The sequence below is a fragment of the Mya arenaria genome, chromosome 11 (assembly GCF_026914265.1).
Source record: "Mya arenaria isolate MELC-2E11 chromosome 11, ASM2691426v1".
Classification (NCBI taxonomy): domain Eukaryota; kingdom Metazoa; phylum Mollusca; class Bivalvia; order Myida; family Myidae; genus Mya; species Mya arenaria.
The window spans coordinates 60,447,610-60,469,248 of record NC_069132.1 but is presented as its reverse complement, the minus strand read 5'-3'; the positions used below and the strand labels follow the sequence as shown (position 1 = coordinate 60,469,248).

At 34.1% G+C, this 21,639-nt stretch overlaps 1 pseudogene; it reads left to right on the top strand.

The window, feature by feature from the left end:
- Positions 1–237: 237 nt before the first annotated feature.
- Positions 238–19,302, top strand: LOC128208821 (RNA polymerase II-associated factor 1 homolog; annotated as a pseudogene).
- The last annotated feature ends 2,337 nt before the right edge of the window (positions 19,303–21,639 follow it).

Below are 21,639 nucleotides of genomic sequence, written 5' to 3'. Positions count from 1 at the left end.
GGTTTTGCATGTCAAATTATTTTTAAAAAGTCCTGTTGCAATGCACACACGGTTTGATGTGTTGGTTGATGTCAAATATCACATCAACCAACACATCAAACCGTGTGTGATATCGTTTGGTACTGGAACTAGCATTGCAACATGAGTTTTTTTAAATAATTTGACATGCAAAAACCTTATATTTAATATACATATTTTGTGAGTATAAAAATGCAAGAATTATTCAAATATCTCATTTTAAAGTGAAGATATAGCAATTTGTATGCACCCACCCTTCACCGCCATTAAAATGCACTAACTGAAAAGTCACGAAATCCTGTATCAATAAAATGAAATAATTAAAAAATAAATAATTTATTTTCATTGATTCCTGATGAATTATCTACAACGTACAATAAACAATCCATCAAACAGTTTTCGCGTTCAACTATGTGAGTTCGATGAGAAAATAAGGTCACATTTCTGGTTTCGATTTGACTGTTTACATTAGGTATTTGATCTTACTTGCCCAGGCAGACGAGTGTGATTTAATTTTTTCTCACCTGACCTCGATATTCACTTGCAAATTATGTGAGCAGGCAAGTAGATTTGTTGAGGCCTGGTAATTAAAATTTGCTTGTTTCTGGGAATGAAAGTGGTTTTGTAAATATCGTTTGTATATTTGTAAATTCTGGAAAATGCAGCGTGCACCTTGATTTTGATGAAAAAGAGTAGAAACTAAACTCAATTATAAATTCAGTAATTAATAATTCAACTCTTTTTTTCAAATGAAATTAGCATACCTTGAACCTGAAGACGAGAGACTACTGGATGAGGAATCCACATCCTTTGCAGACCAGAAACTGTACATGGCTTTAAAAATATAATTTTACAAATACTTGAAATAACTGTATTTAGACTATATATTTAGATTCATTTTCAAGTGTCATTGGTGAAAACTGTTGGATGTGTTACAAGTAGTAGATTTAAGTGCTGTTTACACAGTTTTTTCCGAAAACGTCCTAATAAATCAATATGGGGTAGTTTTGACATGTCAAAAAAAAATGCTCCAAAAAAGTAAATAATGGCCCAGAAGTTATAAGTGGAAATGTTTTGTTTTTTTGCAGGTCAAGATATAATAAAATGAATGTCTCGTGGTTGAGGAAGACAGAATACTTCTTGACAGAGTACAACAGATTCACACAGAAGGCTGATAAGTCAGAAACAAAGTAAGTGTTTGGGAATATAATGTATATACATGTCGACAAATATGAAATTCGTGTCAAACATTGTAATTTGCATGAATGCATGGCTTCTATCAAAGGAAATTTTTTAATTATATAATTCCCTCAAAATTGGCTTTAACTTCCAAATTTTAGTACTTTGAAGCACAGAAACTTCCATAATTTTGCATAAAACATTCAATGACTAAGGCCTGAAATTTCACTCTTAAAACCTGAAGTCGTATTCATAAAGCATCTTGGTAAAAATATCAACTTAAAACAATAATAATAAAAAACTTAATGGAAAATTGTTTTTTTACTTAAAACAATGTTCATCAACCAAAATTGAAATGAAAATGGTAAGTGCAGATAATAAATGTTGATTAAAAGAAAGGTGAATGTAAAATAATCATTGTAAAAATATGAACTTTTCAATAGGCTGAAAATTTTCCCTAAGTCATGAAGTCAAAGGAATTATTTTTTTAAGTTAAGTTTGTGAAGTTGGCAAGTAATAGTAAAACAGTGCATGTATGTATGTGAAGATTTTTGCTTGGACATATTAGTGTGTACTTTTAAGCAGTCTAAATGGCTGATCAATAGAAATTCATCATAAGAGCAATATAGATTGAAAAATTTCATCTTTGGGTTAAGTATAAACACTTGACTTGAATTTCTTTTAATTCTCTGTAAAGTCATAATGATTAAATTCTCTGAAAAGTCATAATGTTTAAATTCTCTGTAAAGTCATAATGATTTAATTCCCTGTCATTATGGTTTAATTCTCTGTGAAGTCATAATGATTATTTTCCCTGTAAAGTCCTAATGATTAAATTCTCTCAGAGATAAAGTTATAATGATTAGAAAATAAAGTCATAATGATTAAATTCCCTGTCATTATGGTTTAATTCTCTGTGAAGTCATAATGATAAAATTATCTGTAAAGTCATAATGATTAAATTCCCTGTCATAATGATTTTATTCTCTGTGAAGTCATAATGGTAAAATTCTCAGTAAAGTCAAAATGATTAATTTCCCTGTAAAGTCTATTGATTAAATTCTCTCAGAGATAAAGTTATAATGATTAAATTCTTTATGTAAAGTCATAATGATTAAATTCTCTGTGAAGCCATAATGACCTATTTAAATACAAACCATTGCAGTGCATCTTTGATCTTTACACAGCTCGTGCTGTGATGTCACAAATTGTACTGTTCGATCTGCAACCGACAAACAGAACAAATTCCATTACATGTGTTAATGAGTTATATTTTCGCAAGTGTTTGGTGATGGGACTTAAATTTTGAGTAATGAATAACCATTGATGATTGCGGATAAATTAATGTAACGATTAATGAAATATGTATTGAAATCTACTAGTTACATTCATGTGCATGATATATGCAAAGCCTTATAGTAAGGAAAAAGTAAGTTTTATTTACGACATAGAAAAAATAACAATGCATTTAAAAAAAAAATTGTCAAAATATTTTTATTTTAAAGGTAACAAAATATGTCTCCTGTGAAAAACAACTTGTTTGGACCGATAACATGTGTTATATTGAGTGTTCATCGTAGCAAAACAAAGCAGATCTATGGTCGTCTTAATCCGATGGGTGTGATCGTGTCACTTTTATTGGGGTGTCATCCACAGACAATAAATCAGTCAGTTGAATACCTTATGTTGAATATTCCTGATTATGACTCTATTCTTTCTGAAATTCTTATAGACTCGCCTATAAGACGGGCACCCTACTTTAAGGTTCAAAATCAGGACCAAATTTCCCCGTCTTATAGTCGAGAAAATACGGTATATGTTACAGAGTGGGCTACAACATTAAGAAGGCCATCACAGAGGACAACTTCTACAAGGATAGAGAGAGTCAGATTGCTGCCATTGAGAAAACATTTCAAAATGCTAAGGAGAAGGTAAGAATCTGTATATTTAGTGCTTAAAGTGCTTTAATTGCAGGTATACATGAAAGTTTGAGGAGTTCTAAGGCTCAGGATTAATCCTTAAAGTGACACTCTTATTTAAAATCAATACATAACACATGTCAATTTTGAGTGTAAACTTTGAACTACTTACTAAACAATGTATTTATGGAAAATATTAAGTACTGATAACAAGATTGTAACGGTGTATTTAATAGCTTAAAACGCAAAAATATTAAATGATTGGTGAGTGCTAAATGATTAACTGTGATCTACTTTCGTCTCATAAGGTGTAAACATGGTGATTTCTGCACCTTTCTTTCAAATTGAACTCGGTATTCTTCATAAGAACCATTGTTTTCGAAATTTATTTAAGGAATGAATTGCCGGGTTGATGTCATTATCAGGGCATAAACGCAATTGATTTATATTTTACGGGACCTGCTGACACAATAAAAACAATAACAATATCAATAGTTTTCATGTACTAGTATATTGTTATGCGATGAATTGCGATCCGAACATATCCGAAGATGTTGCGTTCATCGATTCATAAACGCAATGGCCGAAAGGCAGTTTATTTAAGGAATGGAAGTTAAGGTGTAAATATTCAGCCTTTATGGTACAGTCGAACCTAGCTATGTCGGCGTCGGATAAGTCGACTTTCCGGTTATGTCGACTTTTTTTCCGGTCCCGAATTTATTCCTTCTTTTTCCATATAAAATAAATTTGTTTGTGTCGATTTTTTTATCTCGACTTTTTCGCTCTGTCGACCTCGTTTTTCAGTCCCAGTGGTCGAATTTCACACATTGCCTATGTTCTTTATATCGAACTGTATATCGAGACGTAGGTGTGAAAATATTCATGACGGTTTGCGGCATGTCGCAAAATACCGTGCGTGTCAATATAACTAACTGTCATAATTGGGGGATACAAAAATGTAATTGGTAAGTGCGAATAATTAAAGTTGTTTGTTTATGTATTTAATTAAAGAGACATTTATTGCTCAAGCTCTTTGGTATTGTATAAAACATGAACATTTTATTGATTAGATATCAATACCGAATGGATAAAGAATAACTTCAAAATGTCAAATGTTAGTTCCACTGCTCTGGTCGACCAATTCAGTGAAGGACCCGGTATAAAATCTTACAATGTACAAATGTATGCAATTGTGGTTTTATATGTGTTTTTTGTGATCCATAAACGGTAAACAAATAAATATGACATAAATAATTCTTCTTTAGTTTCACTTTATTTTTCAATAATAAGTTTGCTGTTTTCACGAGGAAAATATTTAACAAGACCGTTCAATTGTGGATGTAAACGTCGTACAGATTACACACCACCATTGTTATTCCCTATGTAATTCAATGTAAAATTATAATTTTCAGACAATATTTAAAGGCATTTCGAGCGAATGCAGGCTATGATAAACACATATATTCTTTAAGTACAAGCTTTAAATTACCTTTTAAGCCAATAAAAAAGGGGGGTCAAGTTATTCCTAAGAAAAATCACTCCACTTGAAAAACAAACTCTAAAAATTGCACCGTCCGCCATGACAGATCTTCCAAAATGACCTTTCAACTATAGGGCAGCGGTTTATGCTTTAATCTCTACTCTAAATGATAAATCAAGCAAGAACAGATACTTAAGGTTTAAAGGTTTCAGGAATAATGATAGTTTTGATTTACAGTGTATTGAGCATGTGAAAACATGTCTATCAATCATAAGAACATTTTCTTTTTATTGAGAATTTTCCACACAACGGAAGTACATATGACGTAATGGTGACGTCATTCCTATAACTAAACCCGTCCCTGCATTTTTTAATGAAAAACACTTTCGATTAGTCCTTCATACATAAATACACCCAAAGCTAGCTCAATCTGATAGTCTGTGTCAGGTTTTCCAGTTTCACTGCCTGTCACCCAAGTGCCTGTGCGTCTATATTTTCTAAGGCGTTTTGGCCCAAAATGCCATTCTTTGAGGTTTTTCAACTGAACCTTGACTCAAATGGCATTCTAAGCATCAAATTGGTCAGTTCTACACATCTTTGCACACATTTCAAGTTCTCGCAGTCAAATTTTCACCAAATTTGAACATTTTCAGTGCTCGTAAGATTGCAGACGATTCATTTAAAAAAAAAAAAAAGGCGAAATTTGTGAAAACCAGGAAATAGCATATTTTGATCAACCGGACAAGATAAATGCATTTAATTGTGAAAATTTGCCAGAAATAGTGAAATGCAATACATTTCTTACCAAAAATAACACTTTTTAAACAAAGCAGTTTGGTCCCTTTTAGGTTACACACCACCATTGTTATTCCCTATGTAATTCAATGTAAAATTATAATTTTCAGACAATATTTAAAGGCATTTCGAGCGAATGCAGGCTATGATAACCACATATATTCTTAAAGTTCAAGCTTTAAATTACCTTTTAAGCCAATAAATAAAGTACAAGCTTTAAATTACCTTTTAAGCCAATAAAAAATGGGTGTCAAGTTATTCCTTAGAAAAATCACTCCACTTGAAAAACAAACTCTAAAAATTGCACCGTCCGGCATGACAGATCTTCCAAAATGACCTTTCAACTATAGGGCAGCGGTTTATGCTTTAATCTCTACTCTAAATGATAAATCAAGCAAGAACAGATACTTAAGGTATAAAGGTTTCAGGAATAATGATAGTTTTGATTTACAGTGTATTGAGCATGTGAAAACATGTCTATCAATCATAAGAACATTTTCTTTTTATTGAGAATTTTCCACACAACGGAAGTACATATGACGTAATGGTGACGTCATTCCTACAATCAAACTCAAACGTGTTTGGATTGGTGATATTTTTTGTAATTCGGATGAGTCGACTTTTCGTTATCACGATTTTTTTCACTAGGTTCCGTAAAAGTTGACATAACGAGGTTCGACTGTATTTTTAAAACATTTGTATTAATTTTGGTAAATCTAAATTGGGAGCACAAGTGCATCTTTAAATCAAGATTTGCTTTTATCTACAAACTATTGTACATGTGAAGATTAAATTTGTTCAGACATTTGCATTAAAAACAGAAGAAAGTGCCTTGAAATGAATATAAATGACTTTGGAAACACTTAACACAAGTCTAAGCCCCTTTACCCTGCTTTTGGCATGGATCCCTTAGACTCAAAGGGCTATTGATAATTATCAGATGTTGGAATGTTGGAGTCTATTGTGTTACTGTACATGTACATAGCTTTGAGTCTCATCTCATACTGTAGACAGGTGGGTAACTGAAACAAATGACGCTTTAGTGGGAAGAAACAAGTAAATTACTGTCAGGGCTATTCCAGTAAAACGTATGTCCCACCCCAGGAAGGCACTTTCAAAATGGACCATCCCCCTTCAGAAGTTTATTTGATGAGAAAAGAACCCCCATTAGAATATTTTCTGAGCAAAATCGGACCCCCTTGAGAAGTTTATTTTTTTATACGTCTATATGCAAAGATTATTTGCAATTACTCTTTTGTAACTCTTTGATCAGGTGAGCTATATAGGACCTTATAGCTCACCCAGTGTTCTGCCAAGGATTGAAAAAGATGGGGCCGAATGGCCCAGCAGTCATGAAAATTAGGGGCCATTTTCAAAAGTGAAGGGCCATGACCTTTTCCAGGGAAAAAATGAAAACTTTTAAATGAAAGTGTTTTATTTACCCATTATATACATGGTGTAACATCCACATGACATCAGTATTCTCAAATATTGGACAGATCCATTTGGCATTTAGAAAAAAAACTATAAACATGGCACAAATGAGACACAGTGATATATGTTAAGAACAGTTTCACATGTCAATGTGTTGTTATGCTTTATCAGAGATGTGATTGACCTGGCAGCTGTAGGGCTGAAATCTTTTCGGTCATTGGGGCACTTTTGGGGTCAAAAGCACACTGCCGTAGAAGAAAAATTGGCCCCAAAGCACACTAGTATCTTTTTTAATCAGCTAAAAAAAAAAAAATCTTTTATTTTTATTTATTTATTTTTTCTTTCTTTTTTTTTTGGGGGGGGGGGGGTCCTTGGGGCCATTAGATCCGCGGAATTCCGCGAATCCGCGGACAAATCACATCGCTAAATTGTAACCCTCCCCACCCAGGAATATTTTCCTGTTTTGCATTCCTCTAATGAACCAGGGCCTCATTGAAATTGAATTTGTTTATATCTCCCCCCCCCCCCCCCCCCCCCCCCCCCAATTTGAGTTATTTTCTTTTTCTCAGCCTTGATGATGACATTGAATTTAGTAAAAAAAATATACTACCCCTCGCAGTTGGATAGTTACATGTATTCGGACCAATGAAAATCGTTGTTTTATCGAATGAATGATCTGCTGTAAATCTTCTGAAAAAGAAATCGATTAAGTAAAAACGGCTCTTTAAAAATTCAATTAAGTCAGAACGGCTTTTCGAAAAACGGGCGCGCCGATCGGCCCGTCTACAGGTATTTCGTTGCGCCATCCCGATTTTTTCTGCGCCAATGGCGCAAGGGCGCGTCCTTGGCAGAACACTGCTCACCCTAGTTTCTAAGCCAATCATCACCCAGAGATTTTCAAATCTTTGCTCGAATAGGTTTCATATAAGATCACATCTGCACCCAATAAGTTAATTATTATAACTAGGTCAACAGACATGGCGCGCGCCAAATTAACTTCGAGCAGCCAATGGGCACGCTGTATACGGCCTTGTTCGATGATTGGCTTAGAAACTAGGGTGAACTATAAGTCGGTTACAGCTCATGTAATGGAAAATAACAAAACTTATTACTGGGCTTCGCTTGTAATAAATTTTGTCATTTTCCATTAATAAATTTGGTTATTTTCCATTATATGGACTATAACCTACACACCACGGTTCTCTTGTTTCTTCATATGTTGCTTTAAGTGCATATTAAGCCACATGAGGCTGCTTGTTTGTTCCCTTGAATCGGTGTATATTTCTTGAATAAAATTATTTGTTTTGGCCTTAACCTAACAATTGTTTCTTTTATATTCCTATCCAAGTATGGAAATAATTTTGTTATATTTAGCTCAAGGAACTGAAAATTTATATTGAATTAACACATGAACATGACCGACGGAAGATGTGATGTTCTTCCAGCATTTCCAGCTCATTTGTTGGACTAGAATGCTCGCAGGCCAAATGTGGATAACAGACACCTAATGATCCCAAAAGCTCACCATAAGCTAAAGTAATACCTATAAGTTTCATAGAACCATTCAAACATTAAACTATCAAGTGACAATCACTGCAATGTAGAGATGCCATTAAATGGGATCTATACTCCTGTATAACACTGATTTTCAACATCTTTGGTCATTTAAAGGCGGTCGGTTATCCTTACCCTCTGTTCCCGGGTGAACCAATTCTAAGCCAAATCGCAGAGGTGGAGGCCGGACTCGAACTCGGAACCTTCAGGTTACTAACCTAGCATATTACCAGCTGTGTCATCGAGGCCTTCATTATTTAGATATTTCAAATTAAATTTGAACAAGAAAATGTGTCCATGGAACACGGATGCCTCGTTCGGCAGTCAGATGGATGGATGAACAGATGGACAAATGTAGGGTCACAAATACAAATATCTTTTTATATATTTAACAATTAAACAAAAGAACTTTAAACAAGTATTAAATCCAATAAACATTTAACAAAAATTATTTTTGAAGAGCATTAACATTTAATATCATATTAATAAAAGAGAATATTATACAATTAATTGTGTTTTTTGGCACATCAACTTAAATGTAGGTCATAATGTGTTTATGTGTATTGTATTGTACAATGTTTTCAAAGGTCATGTACTATAGAGACATGGAAGGCTTGATCGTATAGTAAAGTAAAACCTCAGGCACTTTTGTTCAGCAAATCTTACAAATACAATATCTAAGGCTATCGTAATTACTCAGTCTTTGGCCAGCGTGGCATTCACAAACAGTGTAGACCCTGATCAGACTGCTCCACCAGAAGCAGTCTGATCAGGGTCTTCACTGTTTTCCTCTCCTACAGATCATTTTGTCCAATTTTTAGCATAACAGTTTCCACAATCAATATCCAGAGTGGTCAAAGACTTTGAGTATTTACGGTAATCAAAAGACCAGTTCTATGTACCGCTGTGAGTAGATCATGAACTATTATATAAGAACTGCACCAAAGATGCACACATATTACATTTACCAGCCAACATACCAATACAGATTGACGCATCAAACCTGGTGTACATGACCAATCATCTGAGCAGCTCTGCTGTGGCTGATCTATTTGTTATGATTTGCTTAAAACTTTAAAAATATCAGTTTAAATCAAATTAACACTCGCAAATAATACAGAAATAAAATTACAGAAAAATAAATATTAAAAAGATATAAAACATAATGTAAATAAATTTCAATTCACACAATATAAATCACTTTAAAGATAATGATATGCAACCATTGGACTTTTTAATAAATATTATGTTGCATTGGACTTTTTAATAAATATTATAAAGCAAAAAAAGAAAACCTTATGCTATGATTCTGGAATGAATAAATCAACAACCCAAATATAATTCCAACAATAAAATAATATCAATCATATGGATTTCATTGATGCTAGGCCTAAAAAAAAACAACATTTGGTTCGGGTTACCCGACCCTACCTACGGAATAGGCGCCGACCCTACCGTTTTTATAGTCAGTTTGAAAAAAAAATGAAAAACTAAAAAAAAAAAAAAAAATCGTTTTTTAATATTTATTGCTTTTTAATATTAAGTTTAAACCGTAAATGCTTGTACAGAAGATAGCTTTAACACCATTCTTTAATGATGAAAATTATATTCTTATATAAAACCTAATAAAAAAAAAAAAAAAAAAAAAATAAAAAGCCTACCTACCCTACCTATTTTTTTTAAGGATGTAACCCTAACCAAACAATTTTTTTTTTTAGGCCCTATAATAAATACAGATTACCAACGGACGGTGGGATACGAATCGTTGCATCGGACTCTTGGCGGAAACACCAGATCACACTTTCCGCGAGTGTGATCAGGTGTTTCCGCAAAGTACGCCGAGATTCTGATAGGATTCGTATCCCACCCTCCGTTGGTAATCTGTTTATTATATGCCTCTATTCTGTGTCTAAGGGTTAAATTCACACAATAACATAAATTCTAACATGATACCTGACGTTGCCACTGTAAACAAAGAACAAATCTATTGTTGTTAATTCCGCAATGAATAACGGTTGACATTTTGACGTCATTGTTTACTTAACGACATCAATGGTTGCTATTCGACATGAGCTACAGTGGAATACGGAATCGGATTCCACTTGATGGAATACATGGTTCAGTATTCCACTCTAGGAATACAAGGGAAAATACCCGATATCAGAGAGAGGCATATAATAAATGTTTATATTAGTATTGAGCCTTTGCAAGTTAATCTAGCATCTATGTACAAAGATACATTAATACGGATCTATTCTATAAAGATTCACCACACCAGTTTATTACCTTTGATTCTCCAATTGGGAACACTTATAATTGAACGATCCCCAAAGTGCAACATAATGAAGTCAAAATGCCATTATTTTGGGACTATACTATAGCCACCACTATTCTATGTTTACCATTGATTGGGGATCGCTCAAGTACAAGCTACTCCTGCAGCTGTAATGTATCATTTTCACAATTCAATAGCAGTATTTACGGAACATTTTTTTCAAAGTTCACAAAAAAAAGAGAGTGAATTCTCATCATTTAATACATGGGTGAAAGTGTTTGAAACTGAAAAGCCCGAAATAGCCATGGGAAACCGCATGGATGAAAAACAAAATCATGTATTAATGCAACAAGTCCACAAGTACAAAAAAAATCGGCAGCACTTCCCCATAGGACAGAGCCAAATTTGATTTATATAATACTGTTGCATGACTTTTAAATAGGAGTTGGACAAGACAGAAATAGAAAAGGCTTGGTCTAGTATTTCTGACTCATAATTGGCTAGTGCCCGTGTTCAGAAATACCACCTTTTCCCAGTTAGATAGACAATAAAACTCTGTTACCTGTTATCCCAGTCTTCTGATTAGTTCATGCAAATTCTGATGTTCGCTTTATTGTTTAAATCCTAAGCATATATGCCTCTACAAATTCACTAGACATATACATTATTGACAGTCCGCAAGACACCATTCTCCGTTTCTGGTTAAAAAATTCTCTGTTATTCAGTCATTCTATAGTTATTTATAGCAACTTCCGAAACTTTGAAAAATCATTAAAAAATGACGGAAAAACTAAACAGATTGTTTTGACAGAACTTTTCCTATATAGATCTATATGTTGGAAAAAAGATGTGGACAGAAGATCGGAACTGACCGAGAATGTACGATTTACGATAACGGCAAGAACGGTGGATAACGGCAAGAAACTTTCACCCATGTAATTATATACAACCTAAAAATAACTTGTGGTCGAAATGTTAAGGGGACGAAACATTCGGATTTATAACATTTACGCAATACGTACAAATTATGATTTCTAATAAAATTCTAGACAACTGTTGTCAATTTTGTATACTTACCACGAAACGTATCCACACATGCGGCGCAACTATTGGTTTCTAGCCAATTTTGTAGGTTGGTCTTCGACCACGACTTTACAAATTCTGGCGCCTCCGCCATCTTGTTGTCAAGGGACGCAACTTCTTCTGATTTCCGGTACCGCGGAACCGACTCGTAATATCGCGAAAATTTGTATCCAAACCAATTCTGTACACGACGTTCGGTAAAATATGTTATATGGATAAAAAAAAAACGGTATTTCACCATTGGGCAGTGAATATAAATGAGCAGATACGGTCAGAAGCAAAAAAGAAAATGACGCCCCCCTATAGAAGCGAAATTGGACTTATCACCACCCCCTACAGTAGCAAATTAAGAAAAAGACCTAACCCCTACAGAATTTCTTTATTTTGCCGTCCTGGGGTGGGACATATGTTTAACTGGAATAGCCCTCAGTAATAAGACTCCACTTAAAGGTACATGTACCGGTATATTTAAAGTCATAGATCCATTACAGCACCCCAGGCAATATACCATGTCTTCATTTCATCCTTTGTCACAGATAACTCAATGTACTTATTAGTTACATGTGCACATGGTCTACTGAAAATTAGATGTTCTGTTCTATGGCCATTAAATCATGTTTATGCTTAACTTTCAGATTACACAACACTACAGCAAACCCAAAGTGGAGCCTATTGAGGTGTTGCCTGTGTTCCCTGACTTTGAGGTGAGTGAAGTTCAGAATGATATAAGAACCAAGGGGCCATATTAAGAAGATTTTTATGAGGAGCATATAGTATTCATACCGTCTGTCTGTCCCCAAAAAATACCTTGTGAACACGTGTGCCCAGGGAGCTCAAACTTCTAGTAAGGTTGGACATCCAGCAGATGAACCTTATTGATTTGGAGGTCAGTTGGTCTAAGGTTAAGGTCATGGTGACATTGAGCTGAAAACCAGTTTCTGATCAATAAATGAAAACTCGGGGCCAAGGGAACTTGGTAGGTAGGTTGGTCATGACAAGCAATGGAACCCATACAATTTAGATTTCAGTGGGTCAAGGGTTAAGGTCAATAATTGGCGAACACTCTGACCTTGAAACCTCACACTTGGAAGGCAGGCTGAACACTACCAGAGGATGACCCATATTAATAATGGATACCCGGATTTCAATACAGTTAACATGAAAAAAAAGATTTACTTACGTCATTCCCTGAAAAAACCTCCAGTGCTAATGATTTTGGTTCTTCATTCTGTTTAATGTAAAAAATCGATAGTGTGCATGCATGCCTCCGTCTGGACTGAATTTGCATTATCATGACCATGTATTATAGGATTTCAAAAAATCTTGCCATAAAGGTTCACCATTATGTGCTGGCATGTTGTGCACAAGACCAAGTTCTTTACCTCAAATGTCAATGTCAAGGTTAAAGTCAAAGATTGAAATGATTCTTGTCCTGGCTTTATCTTTACCATACAATATAAGATTTTCTAAAATACTTTCCATGAATATTCAACAGCATGAGGTGGTGTGTCACACACAAGACCAAGGTCTTCAGGTAAAAGGTAAACCTACATGTAAAAGGTCAAAGGTTGAAATGATTCTTGTCTGGGCTGTATCTTGACCATGCATTCACTGCCATTGCAGGATTCTCAAAAATCTTGCAAACAGTTATCTGCTTATTTCTTCACTAAAATCATTTAAATAAGGCTAAATACTTGTAAACTTGTAGAATGATCAATTAGTTAGACAATTATTGTTTAAGCAATTTACTTTCACACTGATTGACAAAATATCTGTTACCTTCTTTTCCAGCTATGGAAGCATCCATTTGCCCAGGTAATCTTTGACTCGGACCCGGCCCCATAGACAGGTCAGGGCCGGCTCTCATGGAGGAAATGTCTCAAGCCATGATCAGGTAAGAATTGAAGGCTGTTAGTAAACCATAGTTAGTCTGTAAGTTATTAAGTGACTATGCTGTTTAAAGACTCGGATTATCTGATCTTGTAAAACTCCATGGTCTATATCAATTGGGTGTATCTTTAATCATTTTAAAGACAACCATTTTCGGGACAAAGGCGTTTACATGTCATGTACATGTATGCTTAAATTTATTTTCTAGATAATTGATCTTCTGTAGCATAGGTTTATTCTTGTGAAAGACCTTTTCCTCAAATTGCAAATTTCAATACAAATTCAAAACCAATATTATTTTTTTAACCATATAATACAATCAAAAGTGTGTATTGTTGTATTATAACACATCTAAGATCTTATGATTTGAAAATATTTAAGCAAGTAGAAATTAACATTTGAACAACCAGGGTTTAAGTACTAAACAAAAATTCTCTTTCTTTTTCACATAAATCAATTCTATTAGCCTCATCTAATTATTAAGCATATGGTAGCATAACATTAGGTATGTACTGTTCACAATTCTGGTATTTTTAAGCCAGAATTTTGCACATTTGTTCATGTAAATTACAGACAACTTGGATATCTACCACATGATATGCTTAAGTAATTTTACTTAAAATATATGTAAAATCTGACTAATATATAATAATATTTTTTTTTATTTACATAATAATTTACCTCATTGAATAAGTTTTTTTTTGTAAACTTGCAGAGGAGTACTTCCTGCCAACACCCACACGCTTGGGAAACGTAAGAGGGACGAGGATGAGAATGAAGATTATATGGCCGATGATGAGTGAGTTATATACATATGTAATTCTATCTTGCACAGATGGTTTGGTTTGTTTGGTTTTCTAACATATTTTATTCTTGATTAAATTACAAGATTTGAATGTTTTGTAATAAAACTTTAAAGAAAGAAATTTTGAAAAATTTATTGCTTTTGTAACAAATTTTGGTTACCTCCCTTTATATATGAAAAAGTAAGTTTGTGTATTTTTTCAGTAACCTTTATTTTTATAATAGTGAACTTGTTCATCTGTTCATAGAATTGCATTTAAAGTATCTATGTTACATGTTTTGCTTTCCTCAGCAAAATAACAGAGATAATCTTGCTAAAGCTCAGGTAATTCTGCCTTCTGCCAAGAAGTATAAGTGGAATGTGAAGGCAATACAAGATGATTCTGGGCTTTTTATTTTTTTCAAAAGTAGCTAGTGATGTTCTGATGATCAATTTTAATTGAAAAATTTATTGTTAAGGCCTTAATCAGCGATTATCGATTGTGTTTGGTTAGAATCAATCATCGATTCGACCAGCTAGTTTTTCGTCTTTTTTCTCTCTTTTTTGTGTTAGAGTTCAATTATAAATTTGGAAGTGTTCAGAACTTATTGATAACAATTTGGTAAGACTTAATTACCTCAAACTTACACAGACATACACATTGTTATTAAAAAGGATAAAGTTATTTTACAAGAATAAAGCTTCAATTACGGTATTTCCAAAAATCGATTGTACTGTCAAGAAATTATTACTTGAGTGGAACCAATTATCAATAGTCTAATTGGAACCTATACCCAACACATGAGCAGGTGGGTACCGGTCATCGTCTTACTGAACATTAGCCGGTACATTTGGGGTTATATCCCTTAACCAATTGAAGTAATTCATGTGTTATGTTTTAAAAATTTGAATTTACTTCACATCTTGTATGTTAAATGTCACAAAGCTGGGCAAATATTTAGAGAGGGAGGAAGTTGCATATTTATGGTCCTTAAGTCTGATATAGCCTTAAATCAAATACAGTATAAGTTTTGGAGTTCAGCTGTTATTATTTGTTAAAGATCTGGAAATACACTTATTAATTATATACTTTATATATAATGTACAAAATGCCATGTTGATTTATTTTAAGAGTGCGCTTGAGCAAGCGTCGTAAGACAGCAGGGGCGCAGGTTGCCCGATCTCGATTGGTAGTCAAACACAGGGATCTGAATGATAGAGAACTGCGAGCACAGGTAACAATGGATTTGATCTTATATATTGTTACTATAGCTATAATGTTGGTATCCTTTTTTTGATGCCTATTTTGTTATCATAAAGAGGCATTCCCAGGATTTATCAGCTTTTAAGTTCTTCAATAGCATATTCCTTGACCATATCTTGTTAACTGCCCAAGGTTATCACATAAAACTGGTCACAATCTAACGATAGCAATAAAAATACTTATCTAACTGCTATAGAACCTGTCCAACAAATATGTGAATTTTGGATGCATGTTGTTTACCTCATGTTGTTATGCCTATGTTACATGTTCTGAATGCAGAAAAAGAAAATGTGAAACATTACTCAGAATAATATCCCAAATTAGTTATTTGGCCTACAAAGATTGCAAAATTAGCCATTTATATCTGATTTCAGTTAAAAAAGAAGCAAATGTACTGTAATAAGTTTACTATTGTATTTAAAATTAATGTGAAGAGCAATTAATTACCTTTCTAATGATTCCAGAAGTTTATAGGTCGCCAATCAACACAATTTAACATAAAGGTTAATGAAGCTATCAGAGAAATAGCTTATTTGTGGGCTCTTTCGAGTTTTCTAGTACAATTCTAACTTTAGCTAAAAATGCATATAAGTTCCTACAACAAGGAAAAACATAACAAATGTTGGCCTCGACTTGCCAAGCTCGTGTTTAAGCATGGCCTCCATTACTTTTATGGTTGCTGTTAACCTTGACTACATGTGTGTTTCAGTATGTGTGGTTAATGATGTTGGAGCAACCACAGGATGAAGAGGAGGAGGAAGAGGAGGAATTCATACAGACCACAACCAATGGTACAATATAATGAGTTGATTATTCATTTTAGTAACTTGTTTCTCATATTGCGGTGACATTGCCATTGACAGGGTTGTGCACATTCTGCACTTTGATGGTACACATTTAAAAAATGTTCAGCATATATATTTACATGAAAGTTTTAGCCACTAGCTTTTGAACATGTATTTAAAAAGTAGATGGGTTTTTTATTAGCTCGACTATTCGAAGAATATGGAGAGCTATACTACGCGTTGGCGTCACACCTTGGTTTAGGTTTTGCATGCAAACACACATTGGTTAATATTTCAGCAACTACCTGAGGTATTGCATTGAGACTTTATATAATGGAACTCAACCATCCAGCCTACTTGATTAACCAAGTTAGAAAACTCTAGTTTGCATTTAATGCAAAAAATAGGCCTTTATAATTCGACTTAGAAATTCTGGTTAAGGTTTTGCCTGCAAGCACACATAGGTTAATATCTCAGCAACTTCTTGAGGTATTGCATTGAGACTTGATACAATGGTTTTCTCAACCATCAAACCTACTTAATTAACCATGTTAGATAACTCTAGTTTGCATTACATTCAAATAATTGCCCTTTATTATTCGACTTAGAAATTCTGGGTAAGGTTTTGCATGCAAGCACACATAGGGTAATATCTCAGAAACTACTTGAGGTATTGCATTGAGACTTTATACTATAGAACTCAACCATCCAACCTACTTAATTAACCAAGTAAGATAATTCTCGTTTGCATTTAATGCAAAAAATAGGCCTTTATTATTCGACTTAGAAATTCTGGGTAAGGTTTTGCATGCAAGCACACATAGGTTGATATCTTAGCAACTACTTGAGGTATTGCATTGAGACTTGATACAATGGTACTCAACCATCCAACCTACATCCATTCAAGTTAGATAACTCTAGTTTGCATTACATTCAAATAATGGCCCCTTTTTTGACATAGAAATTCTGATTAAAGTTTTGCATGTAACCACATTTAAGTCAATACCTCAGCGAATACATCATGTATTGCGTTGAAACTCTACACACAGGCTCCCAACCATTTAACATTCTTCTTTAATGAAGTAAGATAACTCTATATTTCATATTATATAATTTTGCCCCTTTATTATGAGACTTAGAAATTCTGGTGAAGGTCTTGCATGTTACTTGCTACTTGATGTATTGCGTTGAGACTTTATACAATGGTATTCAACCACCCAACGTAATTGAATAACCAAGTTAGATAACTGTATTTTGCAAATAATGGCCCTTTATTATTAGACTTAAAAATTCTGGTTAAAATTTACCATGTAACCACATTTATGTTAATATCTCAGCACATCATGTATAATATTGCATTGAAATCTAATCTAACAGTGATCCATGCATGTTTTGCCAAAACTTTTTCAATCCTTACACTGAAAAGCGGCGGAATAGTCGAGCGCGCTGTCTCTGTGACAGCTCTTGTTATTTTCCTATGCAAATGAAGAAGAAAACTAGATCTTAAGAAGTGAGTTTGAAAACAGTATCTTCCATAATTATATAATAAATTTTGATGAGGTTTTTTTGTTTGGTAGGAAGGTAGCAATAAAAAAAAGTTTGGGTAAAGTTAGATGTTAATTAAGTTGAATGTCTTCAATATGTTTATCTTTTTTTGTAGATGATGAGTTCCCAAGCCCCAAAGGCAGTGGTGATGAAGGTCCAGATCCAGTTCAAGGTCGCGTTCTGGATCACGCAGTGGAAGTGGATCAAGATCTAGAAGCCGTAGTCGAAGCAATAGAGATCAGCAAATCTGGAAGTCGCAGCAGAAGTAGATCTAGATCTGGGTCAAGGTCTCTGGACGAGGTAGAAGCAGGTCACATAGTGGCAGCAGGAGTGTTAGTCGTACACCAAGCCGATCTAGATCAAGGTCAGGCAGTCGCAGCAGAAGTAGGTCAAGAAGCGGCAGCAGAAGTGTGTCAAGGTCACGGTCAAGAAGTCGAAGTGGAAGCAAAGGAAGGTCACCCAGTAGGTAAAGGTCACCCAGTGCTAGCAGGAGCGGAAGTGAAAGTGAGGCTGAGAGAGGCAGGAAGGGTGAAGAGGAAATCTTTGGTTCTGATAGTGACTCAGATAGTAATTAAAGAAGCATATTTTTGGTACACCAATATTTTTATCAACACCTGACTGCTGTTGAGTATCATTTGTATATAAACATTTGGTTATTTGGAAGTTTTGTGTTCTTTTTTTATTCAAGTGACGATCATGTGAATATACATTGTGTAATGTTACATAATAAAGGAGCTCATCAGTTTTTCTTTCTCTAGGTATCAAAAACGTTTTTGACATATTAATCTATGAATAAAGGTTTCAGTTAGTGTTGAACCGATGACAGATTATAATTGACAATTGATCGGAAAGGCCTATGTTGGCGACTACGATAGTGAAATTTGAACAATTGATTATAGAAACAAGGGACGTAACCACCTTAATTTCTTTTTCTGGATAATGCCATTTAATTCTGAAATTTTAAGGTGTTACCAAGTTATGGTTATCTTGTCATATTTTATCAAGTCAGTAAGTCACTACAGTACCTTATTACAAGTTTTTTTTTGTACTTAAATGCTAAAAGATTGGTTCTCAACTTCTTTTGGTTGTGGTATAAAAGTGATTATTAAATCATGTTACCATTTACTCTTTACCATGTAAAAATTTAGTTTTCTCAGTTTTCTAAAAGAAAATGTTATTGTTAAACATACAGAATATTCAACTGCTTGTTGTACTTGTTACTGACTGATTTTTAAAAGAAATTGATATCTTTCTCTGTGTTTATTTTACACATGACTGTATACAATACTAAATGTAAGACAAAAAATAGAGCCTGTGATCTCGTGTTCTGTAATAGTAACTTGGTAACTCTAAAAGAAAGGTGCGTTCTGAATAAATAATGTAATTTATAAAGAAATGTACAAACAATATTGTAAGGGAACGCTGGTGCATGTACTGTATCTGTATGCCTTAAATATGATGACCAAAGATAAATAAATCGATTAATAATCGATCATTGAACCGAGGGACGTCCAAGAATCATAAACTGATTATCGATAGTAATTTTTCTGTCCAATTCCCAACACTAGTTTCAGTACAATATTTATGTTACCATTTAAAAAAGAATATTGTCTCAGATGAACTCAAAGCTATCTTAACTGTATTAGTTGAAAGAAACGTTTATATTATGGGTAGTTTGGACAAAACTTCAAGCTTCCAAGATCTTCTCTAACTCTCAATGCCCACAGATTCACAAGGTACAAACACTTAAGAGTTTACGGTGCACGAGAAGGGACTTTCAGTCAATTTTTAAAAATCTTTTATGCAATTGACATACATGTACTACAATTAGGTTAATCAACTCTATATTATCTGGCCCCTGTTTTTGACCAGCACATAAATCCTATTTATGGGCTATTATATCTTACATAAATCTCTATGGCATTGTAATAATATTATTATTTGAAAGAAACAGCACAAAAAACTAAAAGCAAGATGTAATGTCCATTTCTATAATTACACCTCCAAACTGCGCAGCAGGATACTTAGAGGATCTGGTAAGACAGCACAATTCAATAAAATACACAGAGGTTGTGTACTAAACACGGATTCGGGTGTAGCGGAGCACTCATAGAAGGCTTTAAATTTAAAGGCCTTGTTAAGCCTACTGTTAATAAATACATTGGTTATACATATTGTTTATATGTATTAGTGAGACAATGATATTTGCTGCTCGGAAAGTATCAACCCTAAATGGCCCTGAGCCAATAAACAAATACACAGGAAATGGCCCCTACTGTGACACCAGTGCAATAAACAGGAGAATCACAGCAGGGGGTTATCATGCCAAACGTTCCTTAAACTAGGCCTTTACGATGAACAATGTCATAGGTTTAGACATGTTTTCAAGATTGTGGAAGTACTCAAAGTGTATTGATATCGACGAATACTTTTGGAAGGTGTAAAGATAGAATGGAGATAAAGTATTTTGAACTGATCCCATTTTCAACTGATATGGATAAGATATATTGGTCTTGCCAATGTATATTTTCGGGGAATGACATTATTATATCCTTGATATTTTTAATCATTTCTCAAAAACTACTTGAAACGCACTCGTGCCAAAACTTGACAGCTAAGGTAAAAACCCAAGAATAAATTCAAATAGCATGTCTCCAACTCAGCTTATTTCTTTTAACAACAAACACTCATGACATAAACTTTTTTATAGACCAGGAACTTATATTCACGTATTTTAAGAGGAAAACGCGTTCAAAGAGTTGTCACTTATTTAAACAAAATCTGTCGTATGACAGCGCGCTTGAAGGTACGCCGCTTTGTCTTAGAAATTAATACACCAATGATGCTGCCAACAGCAATAAAATGTCAAATCAAAAAGTAAACAAGAAACGCAACAATGCGACGATATCAATTTTTAAGATTGACAGAAGAACTTCAGCCTTCGTCGTTGGATTCAGTTTCAACTATTTTTTCTATTTTGAGTAACATTGACCTTCACACAAGTGGCCCGAAATGAAATCTCATGAAATTCCTCCATAATCTTTTCCTACATACCAAGTTTGGTCACAAAAGGTCAACCCTTGCTAAAGTTATTCAGTACCAAACGGTTATCTATATAAGTAACAGTTACCTTGAGCCTCAGTGCCGCTGACGATATCACAAAAACTCTAATTTTCCTAGTTTGGTTGAATTATATCAACCTCAACTAATTTTCGATACCATGTCAGTTTGACGGCGCTGGCCTGCTTCAACAACGACGTACGTCATTCTTATAACCTGGTTTCACCTGGTTAAATAATATAAAATTGTGCCTGTCAAAAACAATCGAAAGTAAACTAGAAAGTCAATCAATGGCCATAATTTGTATTTAGTGTTGATATGGAGTTATGTAACCTAATTTGTGCTATGGCTGCTGTGTTACGAGGTACAAAAGCCATGGAAATGATATCTGAGTTAAAACCTCAAGTTGCCCAATGAGGGGCCATAATTTGTTTGAATGATGAATTGTTGGTAAGTAACCTTATTGAAAGATGCTCGTCAATAAGTGTCTGAAGTATTAAGTTAATTGAATGAAGGGTATAGAAGTTACTAGTAAACCTCCCAGCTTGTGCTGAAACTTTAACCTGACATGTAT